The sequence below is a fragment of the Schistocerca nitens genome, chromosome 1 (assembly GCF_023898315.1).
Source record: "Schistocerca nitens isolate TAMUIC-IGC-003100 chromosome 1, iqSchNite1.1, whole genome shotgun sequence".
In the NCBI taxonomy this organism is placed as follows: Eukaryota; Metazoa; Arthropoda; class Insecta; order Orthoptera; family Acrididae; genus Schistocerca; species Schistocerca nitens.
In genome coordinates this window covers 792304870-792322950 of record NC_064614.1, presented here as the reverse complement: position 1 = coordinate 792322950, position 18081 = coordinate 792304870, and the positions used below count along the sequence as shown (strand labels likewise).

General features: G+C 48.4%; 3 non-coding genes across 3 annotated transcripts; all 3 read left to right on the top strand.

Moving 5' to 3' along the window:
* Positions 1–905: 905 nt before the first annotated feature.
* On the top strand, positions 906–987 carry Trnal-uag (transfer RNA leucine (anticodon UAG)). The gene has a single exon. It is a non-coding gene; the product is annotated as a tRNA-Leu (tRNA).
* Positions 988–3436: 2449 nt separating this feature from the next.
* Positions 3437–3508, top strand: Trnah-gug (transfer RNA histidin (anticodon GUG)). Its single transcript has one exon. It is a non-coding gene; the product is annotated as a tRNA-His (tRNA).
* An 8916-nt stretch (positions 3509–12424) lies between these two features.
* On the top strand, positions 12425–12496 carry Trnah-gug (transfer RNA histidin (anticodon GUG)). The gene has a single exon. It is a non-coding gene; the product is annotated as a tRNA-His (tRNA).
* Positions 12497–18081: the final 5585 nt, after the last annotated feature.

The following is an 18081-nucleotide window of genomic DNA, read 5'->3' as shown; positions in this document are numbered from 1 at the left end:
TTTGTTTGGACGCCAGGTCACGTTGGCATCCCAGGGAATGAACGTGTTGACAGGCTGGCCAAAGGGGCGTTCGACGCCCCAGCTTTGGAGATCGGCCTTACGGCTCGCGACCAGCGGCTGGGTGTTGCGCCGTAAGGTGCTTAGGATGTGGGCTGCTAAGTGGCGTGACATGACAGCCCCGAATAAACTGCGGGCTGTCAAGGAGACGACCGATGTGTGGCGTTCCTCCCTGCGGGCTTCTCGCAGGGACTCTGTAATCCTGTGTCGGCTGCGCATCGGCCATACCTACCTGACGCACGGCCATCTTTTGCGTCACGAGGATCCCCCCCTGTGTCGGTGTGGGTCCCGGCTGACGGTCGCCCACATTTTATTGGAGTGTCCCAGACTGCGCACCCTCCGGCAGTCTTTTAATCTCCCAGGCACTTTGCCTTTGCTTTTATGTGACGATGCCTCCACGGCTGACAATGTTTTACATTTTATCCGTGATAGTCCTTTTTATGGTTCCATTTAGGTGGTCCTGCACCTTTCCTTTTCTGTGTCTTTTGTCCTCGCGTCTCTCAATATTTGTTGCTATTTTGGTGTGTCGTCGGATGGTTGACTCTTTTCCTTTTTTTTTGTTCTTGTGGTCAGTCAACCAGTCTCCGGCCATCTTCTTTTCTTCTGTTTCTTTCTGTCTGGTGTTCGTCTGTACTCTTCTTTTCTGTAGTGTTCGTTGCCTAATTTGTGTTCTTTAGTGCCTGGGGGGGGGAGTCTCCTTCCCCTTGGGGTTTTATCTGCTCCGCTACTTTATGTCTCGCCTGTTTTTGGAATTGGGGACTGATGACCTTAGCTGTTTAGTCAACCTTAAACATACCAACAACCACCTTTGTACTACAAAGGAAATGTTTCGCAGCTCATGCTCCAGTGGTAACGTGGCCGAGCGGTCTAAGGCGCTGGTTTTAGGCACCAGTCTCTTCGGAGGCGTGGGTTCGAATCCCACCGTTGCCAATTTTTACGTCTCACTTTTGTGCCGCTGCGGTGTGTTCTCGTGGCGTAGGACGCAGCTCTTGTGACGCGCGTGTTGTGTAGGTAGCGTGGCAGAGCGGTCTAAGGCGCTGGTTTCAGGCACCAGTCTCTTCAGAGGCGTGGGTTCCAACCCCACAGCTGCCAAACGTCTAATGTTTCCTGTGTCGAAGACAGCTACGCTTATTGCCTGCAAAGAAAACAGCACAACAAGGCGTGAGCTTCTGCTTCGTGAATTGCCGTAGAACAGTGCGTGGTGCAACGAAAGGATTTGTAGACGCCTTTTGCTCTCATCATTGCTGGCGTTCGTCTCCTCGAAATGCGTTCGAAAATTATTGGCACAAATTCGGATCGGCATACGGCAACATTTGCGAAATCTCAATGCCATACAAAGAGTGCTTTCAGTCAATACTTACATTGTTTCTAAAGTGAATTATGTCGCGCAAATCCTACCAATACCAAAGGTCATAGCACAACGAATGCTTGCAGCGCTCGGACACTTTGTCACTAGGGGACACATTTTCAAAGTCCCATTTGCAACCTTGACGCTCCCCTTGGGAAAGGGCGGCCTAAATCTGACTGATGTTTACCACAAAGCGAAAGCATTATATATCAGAAACATGTATAAACAATGGCAACGCTCACCAACTTCCTTAACGGCCCACCTTCTCAATGAAATTGCACCTGCCAGCATGACGCCTCCGGTAAACGTAAGTCACATCCCGACTGCATTTTCCACTTTAGTACTTTTTTCCTCGAATACAGCTATATTCAAAGCAACATACCTGAGAATGATCTTTACAGGGTCAAAGCACTTTACAGCTGCCTGACGGACAGTAAGCCGCGCAACAGAATAGAAGTGAAGTATAGAGACTGCAACTGGGCCAAGATCTGGGAAAACATTCATGACGCACACTTACCATCGCAGGTGCGGTCTACATGGTACATGGCGGTCAATAGGATCATACCGACAAATTCAAAACTACACATGATCCACTTGGCAGACACTCCGAACTGCGTTCACTGTACTCTACTAGATACCATCGAACATCGCTTTCTATGCGACAATGTGAAGGACATCTGGCTTCTCTTTGCACGGAAGCTCTCAAGTATGCTGCGTACTGCACCTAGGATGATTACTCCAGCTGGACTCCTCACTCCTGATGCCGTTCCATACCCCCCGGCAAAACGACGAGCAGTCAATTGGCTTCAAGGTCAGACGGTGTATTATATATTATCGGCGCCAGAAAAAAATAAAGAAGACTATTGGCTATACCTAATAACTCAACACCAGCAACTTCAACGAATAGACAAATTTAGAGAAAAGTATGCTTTCTTTCTCCTCCGAACGTTGACGTAGAGCGATATTCCTCCAGGGCGCCGTCGCAGTCCGAAAATTCTGATGGATGGCCCCTTCACGAATATGATAGTCGCAATTAGGATTCGGATTGCGGCGATCGAACGGCCACGAATATGCAACGGACCACCCCGACAGTGGTGACGCTTTGGGGGATGATGCCTCTTCTGTCGAGAGCAATGCGAGACTGTTCTCCAAGATCCCCGTCGAAATTTGAAGATCTACTATCCAAATTATAAATTATTCTTTTCTTGTTTATTTAATTATTAAGATTCGTTTATTGAAAAGAAGACGTGTTTGCGTTATGTTTGACCTTCTCCTGTCAGAGGAAGAGAAGAGTTGTTCCTTCTTGCTGTGGAACACTCCAGCACCAGAAGTTTATTTTCACACATTCAGTCTCCCTCGGAAAGTGATGAGTTTTCTAACATTCCTGCAGAAGATTTCATTTGCTTTATTTTCCACATCACATATAGTGGCTTAACCAAATAACCACATGGATACTGAAGAGAAACCATTTGTTACATGATTAATTTTTTATTTCAACGGAGATTTTTGCCAATGGCTGAGAAGCCGAGCCGATGAAGGCACTTTTGGCGAGCCTGAGGACGGGCTAGAAGGGGTGGATGGAGGCCCAAAAAAAAAAAAGTGCCCAGGATATCTGGCTCTCACCCAGGAGGCCCGGGTTCGATTCCCGGTACCGGAAATGCGCGTTTTTGTTGCTCCTCTCTAGACTTTGCTCGACTGACGCTACGCAGACGCGTGCAGAAAGCCACGTTAAGTATGATTCGTGGAAACACCTGACGGTGAGAGAGATGCTGCATCTATCCACTTGTTATCCAGCCACATACGGGCACCTGTAGTCAAGAGGCTTGGAGGACTGCAAGACATTGCCACGGAGGTGAATGCAGCTAACCACTGTAGTTAGTCTCCTGACAGCGCAGCAACGTTCATTTGCTCGTATACACGTGATGGAGACCGTGTCTGACACTGCTGTGGCGTACACCTTGGCCTAGGCTTTGCTGTGTATCGCCACTTGCATTCCAGCCAGCTGCTTTCGTGGGCGGCTTCGTGGCCGTGGCCGTGATCGTCTAGTGGTTAGGACATTGCGTTGTGGCCGCAATAACCCAGGTTCGAATCCTGGTCACGGCAATTTTGATAGTTTTGCCTTACTGCCGTTGCAATAGCGATAGTGCACGAGTACTCGAAATGACAGTGCTCTCTTGGTTTTGTCACTCGTGTTCCGCAGGCCGCAGTTTGCACTACCACTTCCTCACCAACACGTAATGTCGCCTCCCAGAGCGCAGACGTCCGCTCCTCTCTGTAGTCGAAAAGGGCAGTTGTTTGAAGTGCGACGGATGAGCTGCCAGCCCCAGCAGAACAGGAAGCTGTGGCGTGCACTGTTTCTACAAATGCTAGGAACACTGGCGCCCAATGCAGCGCACGTAGCATGGCCGAGCGCTCTATGGCGCTGGTTTAAGGCACCAGTCTCTTCGTAGGCGTGGGTTCGAATCCCAGCGCTGCCAGGGGTTTTGCTGTAGTCGTGTTAACCTGCCGCTTTCTCTTCACTTGTAACCTCCTTGAGCTCACATATGTTTGTTACATGGAGCATTCTAGCTCCGCCTGACAGGAACAGCTATGATACTTTAGTGGTTACGGAAAGCCCAGATTCGAAACCTGGTCACAGCACGAAAACGTCTCTCGATGCTGTCTCCATAACTACGACAGCTACAGACAAGTGGCGTCGCTACCATACGGCGGGCACGGCATTTCCTTGTTGTGGATGGCCTAAAGAGTCGCTTCCAGTGGGAGATCAGTGGAAATACATGGCACAGCGATTGCCAAGACACATTTCGGAGTGATCTTTGTACTACAAAGGAAACGTTTCGCCGCTCATGCTCCAGCGGTAACGTGGCCGAGCGGATTTCAGTCGCGCTTGAGACACGAAGCTATTCGGACTTGCTGAGAGCGCTGTTAACCGGTGTGTTTACGAGTTGTGATATTTGTGTTGTTTCTACTTTCTTTTGGAAGTGCAGTGATTATTTTCCATTAATTGTAGTGAAGTTTCTAACCTTTTTCGTTGTTATTATTTAGCGGCCTCGACCGCTTGTTGATTTCTGCTATGGCCAAGTTATTTCCCAGGAAAAGTACCCTCCGCTTTGAATTTGAAAAGTCAACCCGTCACGTACAACCGACGTCACTGGAAATTCATGACTGGATAGTGGACGTTATTGGTATCAATTCTGATCAGGTGCACACTGCATATTACGACATGGAGCAGTATTGTTTTTTTGTCAAATTACTGAACCCTGTGTTGCTGGATAAGATACTCATGAAGCATGGCGGGCGAGTTGAGTTCCGACATCGGGATAACTCTGTAAGTACCGTTACCGTTACAAATGCCGACGTAGAATATAAAAATGTACGTATTTTTAATCTGCCCCCAGAAGTTGAAAATTGTTATTTGAAGGATGTGTTAAGCAAGTATGGGGATGTCAAACAGATTCGCAATGAACGCTGGTCTAGCCAGCATCGCCTGCAGTGTTTCAGTGGTGTTCGGTCAGTAGATATGCATGTGAAGGTCAATATTCCTTCCCATCTTATGGTTTGCGACTACAGGGTTCAAGTTACGTACTCTGGTCAAACTTTGACGTGTCACATCTGCAATGAGAGTGGCCACATGCGTCAAGATTGTCCCAAACGGGTTTTCGTCTTAAAAAATTCCTTACAGCAACGGAAACGGCTAACGCTCGCGGATATTATTACCGATAATCAAGCGGCAGAAAGTGCTACAGCCGGTGGTGTATCTGCGTTGCATGAACCGGAAGTCGTGCGCATTGAGGAATTTCCAACCCTGCCTCGGAAAAGTACGGACGAACCGACACTTGCGACCGGAGACACTGCTACCAACAAACGACGTAGGACTTGTGACGATAGTAGTTCTGAGGACGAAGCCCACAGTACACCAGAATCAAAGAGACAAGACTCGCAGGAACGTAGATCTGATACTAAGTTCTTAAAAGGTTCCGTTCTAGTAGACGATTTTTCCTCTGGCATGTCACATAGTGACATTTCAGCTGCTGTTGCGGCGTCGCAGGGGACTGATGGTCGGCCCTCCAACCAACCACAGCACCAGGTTCCGGTGGACCGACCGACATGTGAACAGCAGGTCGCTGCAGGGGTTCACCACGGAGTAGACAGTTGTGATAGTAAACAGACCACGCCTCTAGATGAGGATGCCGGACAGCCCACGGCGGCGGCTCGCGATACGGCAACACAACAGGAATGTTGTCATAACACGGAACGCGAACATAAACAGCAGTCGGTGACGGAAAATGTCAATAAACCACTTCATGTGGAGTTTGATAACAAACGTGTAGATAGCGAAAGTACTTCCGCAGCTGGGTTGCCGCCGGAGGACACGCCGCGAGTGATTCCGGCCGTAGTGTCGGGACCGTCGTCGGCCGTTGACATTCCCCACGACCCGCCCACGCCGCCGTCTGCCGAGATGGCTCATAGTGGGCGCCGCAGGAACAGAATCCAACCAAATGTGAACGTTGTCCGAAAGAAAACTAAGAATAAAGATGCCGGGGGCACACACAACCAGCATGACTTGGCTTTACAACCGGATACACAAATGGAATGGCATGACGATCTGGCCGTTGGCGATGATTAATTTATCCCCCTTCCTGCATAGGTCTCAGTATGTCACAGGCATATAAAATAACAACGTTAAATATTAACAAGATCCGATCTGACGTCAAGGTGTGTGCTCTACAACAATATCTTTACGAGTCGGATACAGACGTCGCCCTTTTACAAGAGGTGGCCTTGCAGCAAATAAACCTTACCGGTTTTGTTGCAATAATCAATTCTTCCCCCGAAACGAACGTGGGGACTGCCGTCTTAATTAGGGAAGGTATTCCAGTTGCCCACATTGAAAGATTAGAATCCGGTCGAGGACTGAGTGTCAATATTTTTGGCGTTACTGTTATTAATTTGTACGCGCCTTCCGGGAGTACTCGTAGAGCTGACAGAGCACGCTTTTATAAGGAAGATATCATTTATTTACTGCGGAACAATCCTACGCAGCTGATCATTGGAGGTGATTTTAATTGTGTATTGTCCAGAAAAGATCAGACACCGAATTTTAATTATTCACCTGCATTAAACCGTCTTGTTTATGATCTTAAACTCAAGGACACCTGGGAAGCTCGGTACCCAACTTTAGTGAGGTACACACACATCGTTGGAAATTCCTGTAGCAGGATCGACAGGATTTATGTGTCTGATAATTTAGCAACTAACTTATTAAATGTAGAAACTATTCCTACCAGCTTCTCAGACCACAGTGGCGTGGTTGCGTGTATCAACTTACAACAACAACCCACGCACTGGTTTAAAAATCAGTGGCATCTTAATCTTTCATTATTAACCGACTCAGATCTGGAGGAGGCCGTAAGGCGTGCTTGGGACCAGTGCCTCCGCACTATTCATGCCTTCCCTAGCATTATAGCATGGTGGACCTATAAAGCGAAGCCCAAACTGCGCAGGGTTCTTATGTCCTTTGGTATTGAACGGGCTACTGGAATTCGCAGGACAATGGAATTTTATTACTCCGTATTAAGAGATTTGTATGACAGAGCGGATGCCACGGCTACTAGAATAGGGGAAATTCAGAGAATCAAAGCTAAATTAATCAGTCTGAAACGGGAGCAGTTAGAAGGACTTAAGATTCGATCCAAAGTTAAATCAGTCCGCGCAGACGAAACGGTGGCCTTGTATCACCTTGTCAAGCACGCGAAGAATAGAAGGAGGGCTTTCATTGATGAACTTAAACTCGAAGATGGCACGACGGTCACAAATCAACGCGATATCGTCAGAGACCTTTCCAGCTACTTTGTCAGGATTTATACTTCAAACGCTCCCCATGCAGACAGCGCTTCTCAACTCCTTGAAGTTCTTCCTTCGAGGATAACTGCAGACGAAAGTGACAGTCTTTCTTCGGGTTTCAGTCACGAAGATGTTTTAGACATCATCTGCAGTTCCCCTACTAACAAGTCCCCTGGGCCTGACGGTTTTCCCATTGAATTTTATCAAAAGTACTGGCACATACTAGGAGCGAAGATCACAGACATGGTGAACGAGGTCTTGCAGGGGCAGTCTGTTCCAGGAGAGTTTAAAGAATGTAAAATTGTTCTGCTCCCTAAGACCAGAGGTGGAAAATCTGTAACAAATCTTCGGCCGATATCACTACTGAATTCCGATTACAAGATTGTAGCTCGTGCAGTTAAGATGAGGCTTCTGCCGCTCACTTCCAACATACTTTGCAAGCAGCAAACATGTGCTTTTCGGCGGACTATACTGCAAACGGTCGCCTTTTATAGGGATATTATTGGGCTAGCTGACGCCAGCAACGTAAAATGTGGTCTGCTCTTTCTCGATTTTTTTAAGGCATTTGATCTTGTCAATCACACGTACCTACTAGAGACACTACGGCGCTTGGGCTTCTTCCCGTCCGCGATCGCAATACTAAAAAATGTGGCCATCGGAATCACTGCAAAAATTTCAGTAAATTCGCAACTCACGAAACGGCTCCTAATCGACAGAGGTGTCCCTCAGGGCAGCCCCTTGTCGATGATCCTGTTCGTCATTTCGCTCGAGCCGCTCCTCACGCACCTGCAGCGAAGCTTAGTGGTTTAACGATCTCAGGAGTGAAGTCCGTAACAGGAGCCTATGCGGATGATGTTGGGATTGTTATCAGAGATGAGTCTGACGTCACTGCGCTTGAAGCTGTCCTCAAGACCTACTGTCAGGCGTCTGGAGCACACATAAATGAACAGAAAAGCAAGTTTTTAAATCTATGAGGCCTTGATCGTCTTCAAATTTCATGTGCCACACACGTCAGTGAACTTAAAGCTCTAGGGATAGTGTTGAAGGCGTCAATATTAAACATGACGGCGGCGAACTGGAGGGATGTGGCTCACAAAATCAACGGTGCAGTAATTGACAACTACCACAGAAGTCTGAACCAATTTGACAGAATTACGTTGATTAATACGTGTGTTTTATCTAAGGCCTTCTACACGGCGCAGGTTCTTCCTATTCCTGCAGGAGTGGCTCAAAGTCTCATGTCAAAGGTTACGAATTTTCTATGGAAAGGCGAGATCTTTCGTGTATCTGCACGAACAGCAGCGCTACACCCTACGCATGGAGGGATGGGATTGGTTGACATACGGCGCAAAGCACTGGCTCTGTACGTGTCACGTACGCCGGCAATCATACAGAATGAACCTCATGGACTTACGGCACAGTTATTTCATGCTGTCCGGCCACGCAGTCTTGAATCTCCGCTGAATGTTAAACCTATTTGTTACCGGCTTAAACATATCAGAGAGTATTATCTCGAGTATAGCTACCTTAGTCACCAGTTACGGCAAACTCAGTCTTTAGCGGCAAAAGCAATTTTGGCGGAATGGAGGGAACACGAGAGCCAGAATCCGATTGTTAACAAATATAGTGGAGTCCAATGGGATGCGGTATGGCGAAACGTTGGTTCCACTGTTTTGAGCTCGGATGCTCGTACTGCGTGGTACAAAGCAGTCAGTAATATCATAAGTACCAATGAGCGACTCCACCGGATAGGGCTGAGTGCTACCGACCTCTGTCTTCACTGCAACCTCATAGATACCGTGCTGCACAGATGCACCTGTGTGGAACGTCTCCACAACTGGAACTGGATTAGGCAACAAGTCGCACTTATCACTCGCAGTGTTCCCACTAATGTCCAGGCGATGATGCTCTATCGACCTGATTTTAAGTTTTACCCAAAGACGAAAAATAATACTGTGAGTTGGTTACTGGGTACTTATTCTAGTTATATCTTTAACAAACTTGGGGATGATGATCCTGTAGCATTCAAAATGCATATGGAAATCGAATTTCACAAAACTCTTCAATACAAGAATCATGGCAAGAACTTTGGAAATATGCTTAAAATTGTATTCAAAAAAATGGGAATAGGGTAGTGAACCGGGAGTGTGGGGGTGGGTTGGGACGCGGAGCACCTGTAGTGCCGCGAAGAGGCCCCACTGCTTCTGCCTCGTGTCCTGACTTCAGCCACTGCGCCTCGGTACCTCCCTCCAACAGTGCACATGGATCACCAGAAATACACTTGGCTCCAACATGAGAAAATCTCTTTTTTTTATTTTTATTTCTTCTTGAAAAAATGCTCATGGCGGTCCCTAAAGGAGGGGATTTCGTTAAAAAAAAGACACACCAAAAAATAATTAAAAGAATAAAAAATAAATAACGAAATTTGTAACACTTTAAAGTCAATTGCAAAAATAAACCATAGAAAAAAGTGGTCAAGGCAAAAAAAAGGGAAAAAAAGTGGCGCCATTGGAAAAAAAAGTGGTTAAGGCGTCTGAAAGAAATAAAAAAAATAAAAAAATGGAAAAGGCGTCGGACTTCGGATCCGAAGATTGCAAAAAAAAAAATCGTGCAATTGGTTAGCAAAAAAAAAGCGGTCTAAGGCAAGAAAAAAAAACCGGTCTAAGGCGCTGGTTTTAGGCACCAGTCTCTTCGGAGGCGTGGGTTCGAATCCCACCGTTGCCAATTTTTACGTCTCACTTTTGTGCCGCTGCAGTGTGTTCTCGTGGGGTAGGACGCAGCTCGTGTGACGCGCGTGTTGTGTAGGTAGCGTGCCCGAGCAGTCTAAGGCGCTGGTTTCAGGCACCAGTCTCTTGAGAGGCGTGGGTTCCAACCCCACAGCTGCCAAACGTGTAATGTTTCCTGTGTCGAAGACGGCTGCGCTTATTGCCTGCAAAGAAAACAGCACAACAAGGCGTGAGCTTCTGCTTCGTGAATTGCCGTAGAACAGTGCGTGGTGCAACGAAAGGATTTGTAGAAGCCTTTTGCTCTCATCATTGCTGGCGTTCGTCTCCTCGAAATGCGTTCGAAAATTATTGGCACAAATTCGGGTCGGCATACGGCAACATTTGCGAAATCTCAATGCCATACAAAGAGTGCTTTTAGTCAATACTTACATTGTTTCTAAAGTGAATTATGTCGCGCAAATCCTACCAATACCAAAGGTCATAGCACAACGAATGCTTGCAGCGCTCGGACACTTTGTCACTAGGGGACACATTTTCAAAGTCCCATTTGCAACCTTGACGCTCCCCTTGGGAAAGGGCGGCCTAAATCTGACTGATGTTTACCACAAAGCGAAAGCATTATATATCAGAAACATGTATAAACAATGGCAACGCTCACCAACTTCCTTAACGGCCCACCTTCTCAATGAAATTGCACCTGCCAGCATGACGCCTCCGGTAAACGTAAGTCACATCCCGACTGCATTTTCCACTTTAGTACTTTTTTCCTCGAATACAGCTATATTCAAAGCAACATACCTGAGAATGATCTTTACAGGGTCAAAGCACTTTACAGCTGCCTGACGGACAGTAAGCCGCGCAACAGAATAGAACTGAAGTATAGAGACTGCAACTGGGCCAAGATCTGGGAAAACATTCATGACGCACACTTACCATCGCAGGTGCGGTCTACATGGTACATGGCGGTCAATAGAATCATACCGACAAATTCAAAACTACACATGATCCACTTGGCAGACACTCCGAACTGCGTTCACTGTACTCTACTAGATACCATCGAACATCGCTTTCTATGCGACAATGTGAAGGACATCTGGCTTCTCTTTGCACGGAAGCTCTCAAGTATGCTGCGTACTGCACCTAGGATGATTACTCCAGCTGGACTCCTCACTCCTGATGCCGTTCCATACCCCCCGGCAAAACGACGAGCAGTCAATTGGCTTCAAGGTCAGACGGTGTATTATATATTATCGGCGCCAGAAAAAAATAAAGAAGACTATTGGCTATACCTAATAACTCAACACCAGCAACTTCAACGAATAGACAAATATAGAGAAAAGTATGCTTTCTTTCTCCTCCGAACGTTGACGTAGAGCGATATTCCTCCAGGGCGCCGTCGCAGTCCGAAAATTCTGATGGATGGCCCCTTCACGAATATGATAGTCGCAATTAGGATTCGGATTGCGGCGATCGAACGGCCACGAATATGCAACGGACCACCCCGACAGTGGTGACGCTTTGGGGGATGATGCCTCTTCTGTCGAGAGCAATGCGAGACTGTTCTCCAAGATCCCCGTCGAAATTTGAAGATCTACTATCCAAATTATAAATTATTCTTTTCTTGTTTATTTAATTAGTAAGATCCGTTTATTGAAAAGAAGACGTGTTTACGTTATGTTTGACCTTCTCCTGTCAGAGGAAGAGAAGAGTTGTTCCTTCTTGCTGTGGAAGACTCCAGCACCACAAGTTTATTTTCACACATTCAGTCTCCCTCGGAAAGTGATGAGTTTTCTAACATTCCTGCAGAAGATTTCATTTGCTTTATTTTCCACATCACATATAGTGGCTTAACCAAATAACCACATGGATACTGAAGAGAATCCATTTGTTACATGATTAATTTTTTATTTCAACGGAGATTTTTGCCAATGGCGGAGAAGCCGAGCCGATGAAGGCACTTTTGGCGAGCCTGAGGACGGGCTAGAAGGGGTGGATGGAGGACCAAAAAAAAAAAAAAGTGCCCAGGATATCTGGCTCTCACCCAGGAGGCCCGGGTTCGATTCCCGGTACCGGAAATGCGCGTTTTTGTTGCTCCTCTCTAGACTTTGCTCGACTGACGCTACGCAGACGCGTGCAGAAAGCCACGTTAAGTATGATTCGTGGCAACACCTGACGGTGAGAGAGATGCGGCATCTATCCACTTGTTATCCAGCCACATACGGGCACCTGTAGTCAAGAGGCTTGGAGGACTGCAAGACATTGCCACGGAGGTGAATGCAGCTAACCACTGTAGTTAGTGTCCTGACAGCGCAGCAACGTTCATTTGCTCGTATACACGTGATGGAGACCGTGTCTGACACTGCTGTGGCGTACACCTTGGCCTAGGCTTTGCTGTGTATCGCCACTTGCATTCCAGCCAGCTGCTTTCGTGGGCGGCTTCGTGGCCGTGGCCGTGATCGTCTAGTGGTTAGGACATTGCGTTGTGGCCGCAATAACCCAGGTTCGAATCCTGGTCACGGCAATTTTGAAAGTTTTGCCTTACTGCCGTTGCAATAGCGATAGTGCACGAGTACTCGAAATGACAGTGCTCTCTTGGTTTTGTCACTCGTGTTCCGCAGGCCGCAGTTTGCACTACCACTTCCTCACCAACACGTAATGTCGCCTCCCAGAGCGCAGACGTCCGCTGCTCTCTGTAGTCGAAAAGGGCAGTTGTTTGAAGTGCGACGGATGAGCTGCCAGCCCCAGCAGAACAGGAAGCTGTGGCGTGCACTGTTTCTACAAATGCTAGGAACACTGGCGCCCAATGCAGCGCACGTAGCATGGCCGAGCGCTCTATGGCGCTGGTTTAAGGCACCAGTCTCTTCGTAGGCGTGGGTTCGAATCCCAGCGCTGCCAGGGGTTTTGCTGTAGTCGTGTTAACCTGCCGCTTTCTCTTCACTTGTAACCTCCTTGAGCTCACATATGTTTGTTACATGGAGCATTCTAGCTCCGCCTGACAGGAACAGCTATGATACTTTAGTGGTTGCGGAAAGCCCAGGTTCGAAACCTGGTCACAGCACGAAAACGTCTCTCGATGCTGTCTCCATAACTACGACAGCTACAGACAAGTGGCGTCGCTACCATACGGCGGGCACGGCATTTCCTTGTTGTGGATGGCCTAAAGAGACGCTTCCAGTGGGAGAGCAGTGGAAATACATGGCACAGCGATTGCCAAGACACTTACATTTCGGAGTGATCTTTGTACTACAAAGGAAACGTTTCGCCGCTCATGCTCCAGCGGTAACGTGGCCGAGCGGTCTAAGGCGCTGGTTTTAGGCACCAGTCTCTTCGGAGTCGTGGGCCCGAACACATCGCGCGCTCGCTCCGGCGTGTCGGGCGGTGTTTACGTGTGCTTCGCGGTCGGCGGCGGTTCATCGCGGTGACTGTGTCTTCGCTGCTGTAGTCGGCTGAACTGTAAGTTAAGATGGATTCTGAAGACCGCGAAAATAATATCCAATGCTAATTTGATAGAAACGTAACCCTACCGTCTGCTTTCGAAATTCATTCGTGGTTGAAAAATGACTTGCAAATTCCTGAAAGTGATGTGCTAGGCTTGCAATTGGACGCGTTCCTGAACTCTTTGTTTGTAAAATTGAAAAGTCCGGAACTGTGTGATGCCCTCGTCAGTGAAAACGGTGGCGTACGAAAATTCAAACACTCTGATGGGACAATTAGCAATGTGACTCTGTCGAATGCTGGTTTTGGTAATCGAAATGTTCGAGTATTTAATCTTCCGTTTGAAACTAGGAATGAGACAATAGCTCGTAGCCTTATGCCTTACGGCACAGTTTTGTCGATTACGAAGGAAAAGTGGTCTTCCGCCTATATCTATCAAGTGGAAAACGGTATCCGTAGTGTAAAAATGATTGTGAGGAAGCACGTTCCTTCGTTTTTGGTTATGGCCGGCCACCGGGCTTTTATTTCATATAGTGTTCAGCCCCAAACCTGCTCCTATTGTAATGCCACAGACCATTTTCGGCAAAATTGTCCTCGGCGTAGGCGCCCTGTGCAGTTGCCGCCCCGTGGGCAAGATGGCGACGCGTCGTACGCCGCCGTCTTGTTAGGTGTTCCGCGTTCACCGGCACGTCCCGCGGACACGGAAACACCGTTAAATGCTGCGATCGCGATGGATACCGATGCCACTGCAACCGGTACTGATTCTGTTCAAGACTTGTCCGTACCTCCTCAGTCAGTTCCCGCTGCTCCTGTATCGATTCCGCCTCCGGCTGTGCTTGAAGTTCCGGTGCGGACCGCATCAGAACCCGTTCAGTTGGCCACCCCCCCTGTTACTGTTGTGGATACGTCACCCTCTACTTTCGAACTTCAGGGTGTTTCGGACGGGGCCCGTGCCTCACAGGAACCGAAGCCAAGGCGTGAAAGTGTTTCGGAGAGGCGTGGTACTACAGAACGCTTCCGCAGTGCCAGTAGTTCACGGATTTTAGACAAACGATCCTTTTCTCGCGGAGAACGCAGCCCGTCTCCGGAGTGGAAGCAGGTTCCACGTCCGAAGTCGAAACAAAAGCAGAAATCTGTGCAAAAGCCCGCGCACAAGCCCTTGCCCCGCCCCGTAGTCGAATCTCGGCCGTCGGTTGCGGCAGGACGTCGTCAACAACGTCCTGTGGCGAGCAGTCAGCCAGCGCCTACGACAAGTGTGTCGGAAGACAGGCGGGAGGAGGTTGTGCGGCAGCTAAAGGAAATGTTGCACCACTCTGATGTACCTCTCGCAATGGACACTACGACGTCTCAGGCTACAAACCCGGCCCAACTATCAGTTAAGCGTAAGGCTGAAGACACCCCCCAGCGGCGCACGCGCCCCCCTTCGCAGGATTCCGCGTCTGCACCTCCCACACAAGAACCGCCTACTTCGGTAGCACTGTCTGCACGTTGTGACTGGGCAGACGATATGGAGGAGGAGGGTGGGTCCACTCCTGCCGTCTAATTTGTTTTCTTTGTTTTTTCCTGTAGTCTATGGTAGCACGCCCTCCATCTGTCGTAGCTACTATTAATCTTAATAAATTGGAGTCACCGGTGAAGTTTGCAAGTTTAGTGGGTTTTTTAAATTACATTTCTGCTGATGTAGTGTTTTTGCAGGAGGTTGTGATAGATCTACTACACTCAATTCCGGGTTATCAAGTTCTCTTGAACTTTGATATCGAGTGTAATTGTGGTACTGCTATTTTAATTCGTGTTGATCTTGAATATAGTAATGTTGCTACCATTCCTAATGGTCGTGGTGTGGCTTGCACGATCAACAACGTACGCTATATTAACGTGTACGCCCCTTCTGGAGCCGACGGGCAGCCGCATCGCCGTGTGTTTTATAGTAGTGACATTTGTCACCTTTTACGGGGCCCCCACCTGCCTGTAGTCATGGGCGGCGATTTTAACTGCGTGCTGGAAGATAGAGATCAGGAGCCACGGCCGTATAAGTGCCTAGAATTACAGACGCTCGTTACGGAGATGAATTTAATTGACTCGTGGCGTTATTTACACCCGCGGGACGTGGGATTTACTTTCTTTTACCCCACGGGAAGGAGTCGGCTCGGTAGAATTTATGTTTCTCGTGATAAACAGCACTGTCTTACGGACTCCTCTGTTCACCCCGTGATTTTTTCCGATCATTGTGCGTATGTCTGCCGCTTTCATTCTCTGTTGGCGATTAAACCCCGCGCAAGTCGATTATGGAAGTTTAACGTGCGACATCTCTCACACCCACATTTTGCGCCGGTTATCGTGCGTGTGTGGCAGAGGGTGCTGCAATATCGCGGTCTATATGCCTCCACTTTGTCGTGGTGGGTCGACTCTGTTAAGCCGGCATTACGCAAGACCATCCTGGAGTTCGGTCAGGATGTTGCTCACTGGGAGAGATCGACATTGCAATTTTACGAAAGCTGTTTAAATGATGCCATCCACCAGCACACAAATAATCCCGCTCTTCGGATGGCGACGATTCGGCGTATAAAACACCGACTTCTGGATTTGAAAAGGGAATCGTTGCGCGGATCTGTCGTACGGAGCCGGGCCCCCGGGGCGCTTGTTGATGAAGCGCCTTCCGTATTTCATCAGCTGCGCGAACGCCGGCGCGCAAAGCGACGTTACGTCACAGAGCTGGAATCAGCTGACGGTGCGCGGCTTCATAGCCAGGCGGCAATTCTTGCCGAAGCACACCGTCACTTCGTCGAACTTTTCAGTGAGAAATACACTGATGCTGCCGCGATTTCCGAGCTTCTCCACGACGTTCCATACGTCTTATCCGTAGCGGATCGCCGTCGCCTCACAGAAAACTTTACCGTGGAGGAAGTGCGTGATGTCTTAAAACTCTGTTCCCAGAATAAATCACCAGGCGCTGATGGGTTGCCACCGGAATTTTATATGCATTTTTGGCACTTGTTTGGCTCGGCCCTGACTGATGTTTTTAATGAAATTTTAAATGGCGTGGATGTCCCTGAGTCCTTCCTGGAAGGTATTGTGGTATTGGTTCCAAAAGTTACACACACCAGGAAACTCTGCAATCTTCGGCCGATCACCCTTCTTAATGGCGATTATAAGCTCTTTACCAAATGTGTCTCCTCTCGCTTGACGCTGGTCATGAAAAAACTGATTAGTCCCTTTCAATACTGTGCAGTGCCGCAACGCACTATCTATGGTGCTGTCTCGACCTACCGAGATGCCATTGCCTATGCTTCGACGAATAGGATTCCTTTTGGCATTTTATCCATCGATTTTGCAATGGCTTTTGACAGAGTTAGCCACCTATATCTCCGCCGTGTGCTTCAGAAATTTGGTTTCGGTGTCAAGTATATCACTATGATTTTTAACCTTTTCAAAAATTCCACCTCACGGATTAGCATCAATGGATTTTTGTCGGAACCCTTTCCGCTCCGCTGTTCAGTCAAACAAGGGTGCCCTCTGTCAATGGCGCTTTACGCCATTTCCTTAGATCCTTTGTTGCGTACTTTGCACAGTGTTTGTAGGGGAATACGTACTGGGGGTGGGAAGCACGTTTGTCGCGCTTATGCTGACGACCTTGGCCTCTTGGTGTCCTCGGCCACCGACTTCGATACCATACGCGCCGTTCTCACCCAGTATGAACGTGCATCTGGTGCGAGCATCAATACCCGTAAGACGGTTTTTCTGCCTATTTATGCGGCGACACGGGGCTTCAAACGCCCATGGTTTACAGTGAAACAGGAACACAAAATTTTGGGTGTTCGCTTTCAAGCCAATCTGTTACAGACTGCGTCCTACAACTGGCGTCTTGTCTTAAATGGCATACGAGCTATGGCTAGCCTGTCCGCTACTCGCACCCTCGCATTAACACAGCGGGTGCTTTTAATAAATGTTTTCTTGCTCAGCAAAGCCTGGTACCTCGCACAGTTATTTCAGGTACCCAAAAATTTGGGCAGAGCCATAACACAGGCAGTCTATTGGCTATTGTGGCGGGGACATATTTTCAAGGTGTCTTACGACACATGTACTTTGCCGCGCGAACAGGGTGGACTCGGCCTCATTCATTTTGCTATGAAAGCCGCCGCGTTGCTCCTTCATCGGACGCGCGTTACCATTGAACAGGATCCGTCGAGCCCCACAGCTGTTCTGTTCGCTATTCATTGTCCTCTATCTGAAGCAGCACCTCTCGACCCGAATACAATACCGTTTCAGCTGCGATATGTTCGGGAGTACTTCCTTCAGAAAAGCTATCTCCCCGCCGACGTACTCGACCATCGAACTCGGACTGTAAAACGTGTCTACCAGGGACTCAGAGGACGGCCAGTCGGCAATAAGATGGAGGCGCGCTACCCGCGATCTGCGTGGAGGACGGCGTGGGCTCACGTTCACGCTCCCTTCCTGTCGGCGGAAGTCAGCAGCTTTTGGTACCAAGTGGTTAACAGGATTCTTCCCACCAACGAAAAGCTGCGTCGCATCCACTTATCTCCATCGAGCTTGTGTGAAGTCTGTCGACAAGACGACACCTTAGAACATCGTTTCGTGTGCCTGAGGTCACAGTCGACTTGGAACATTGCCGCCAGGATGCTCGCACTTGTCAACCGCACCAGCGCTGCAAGT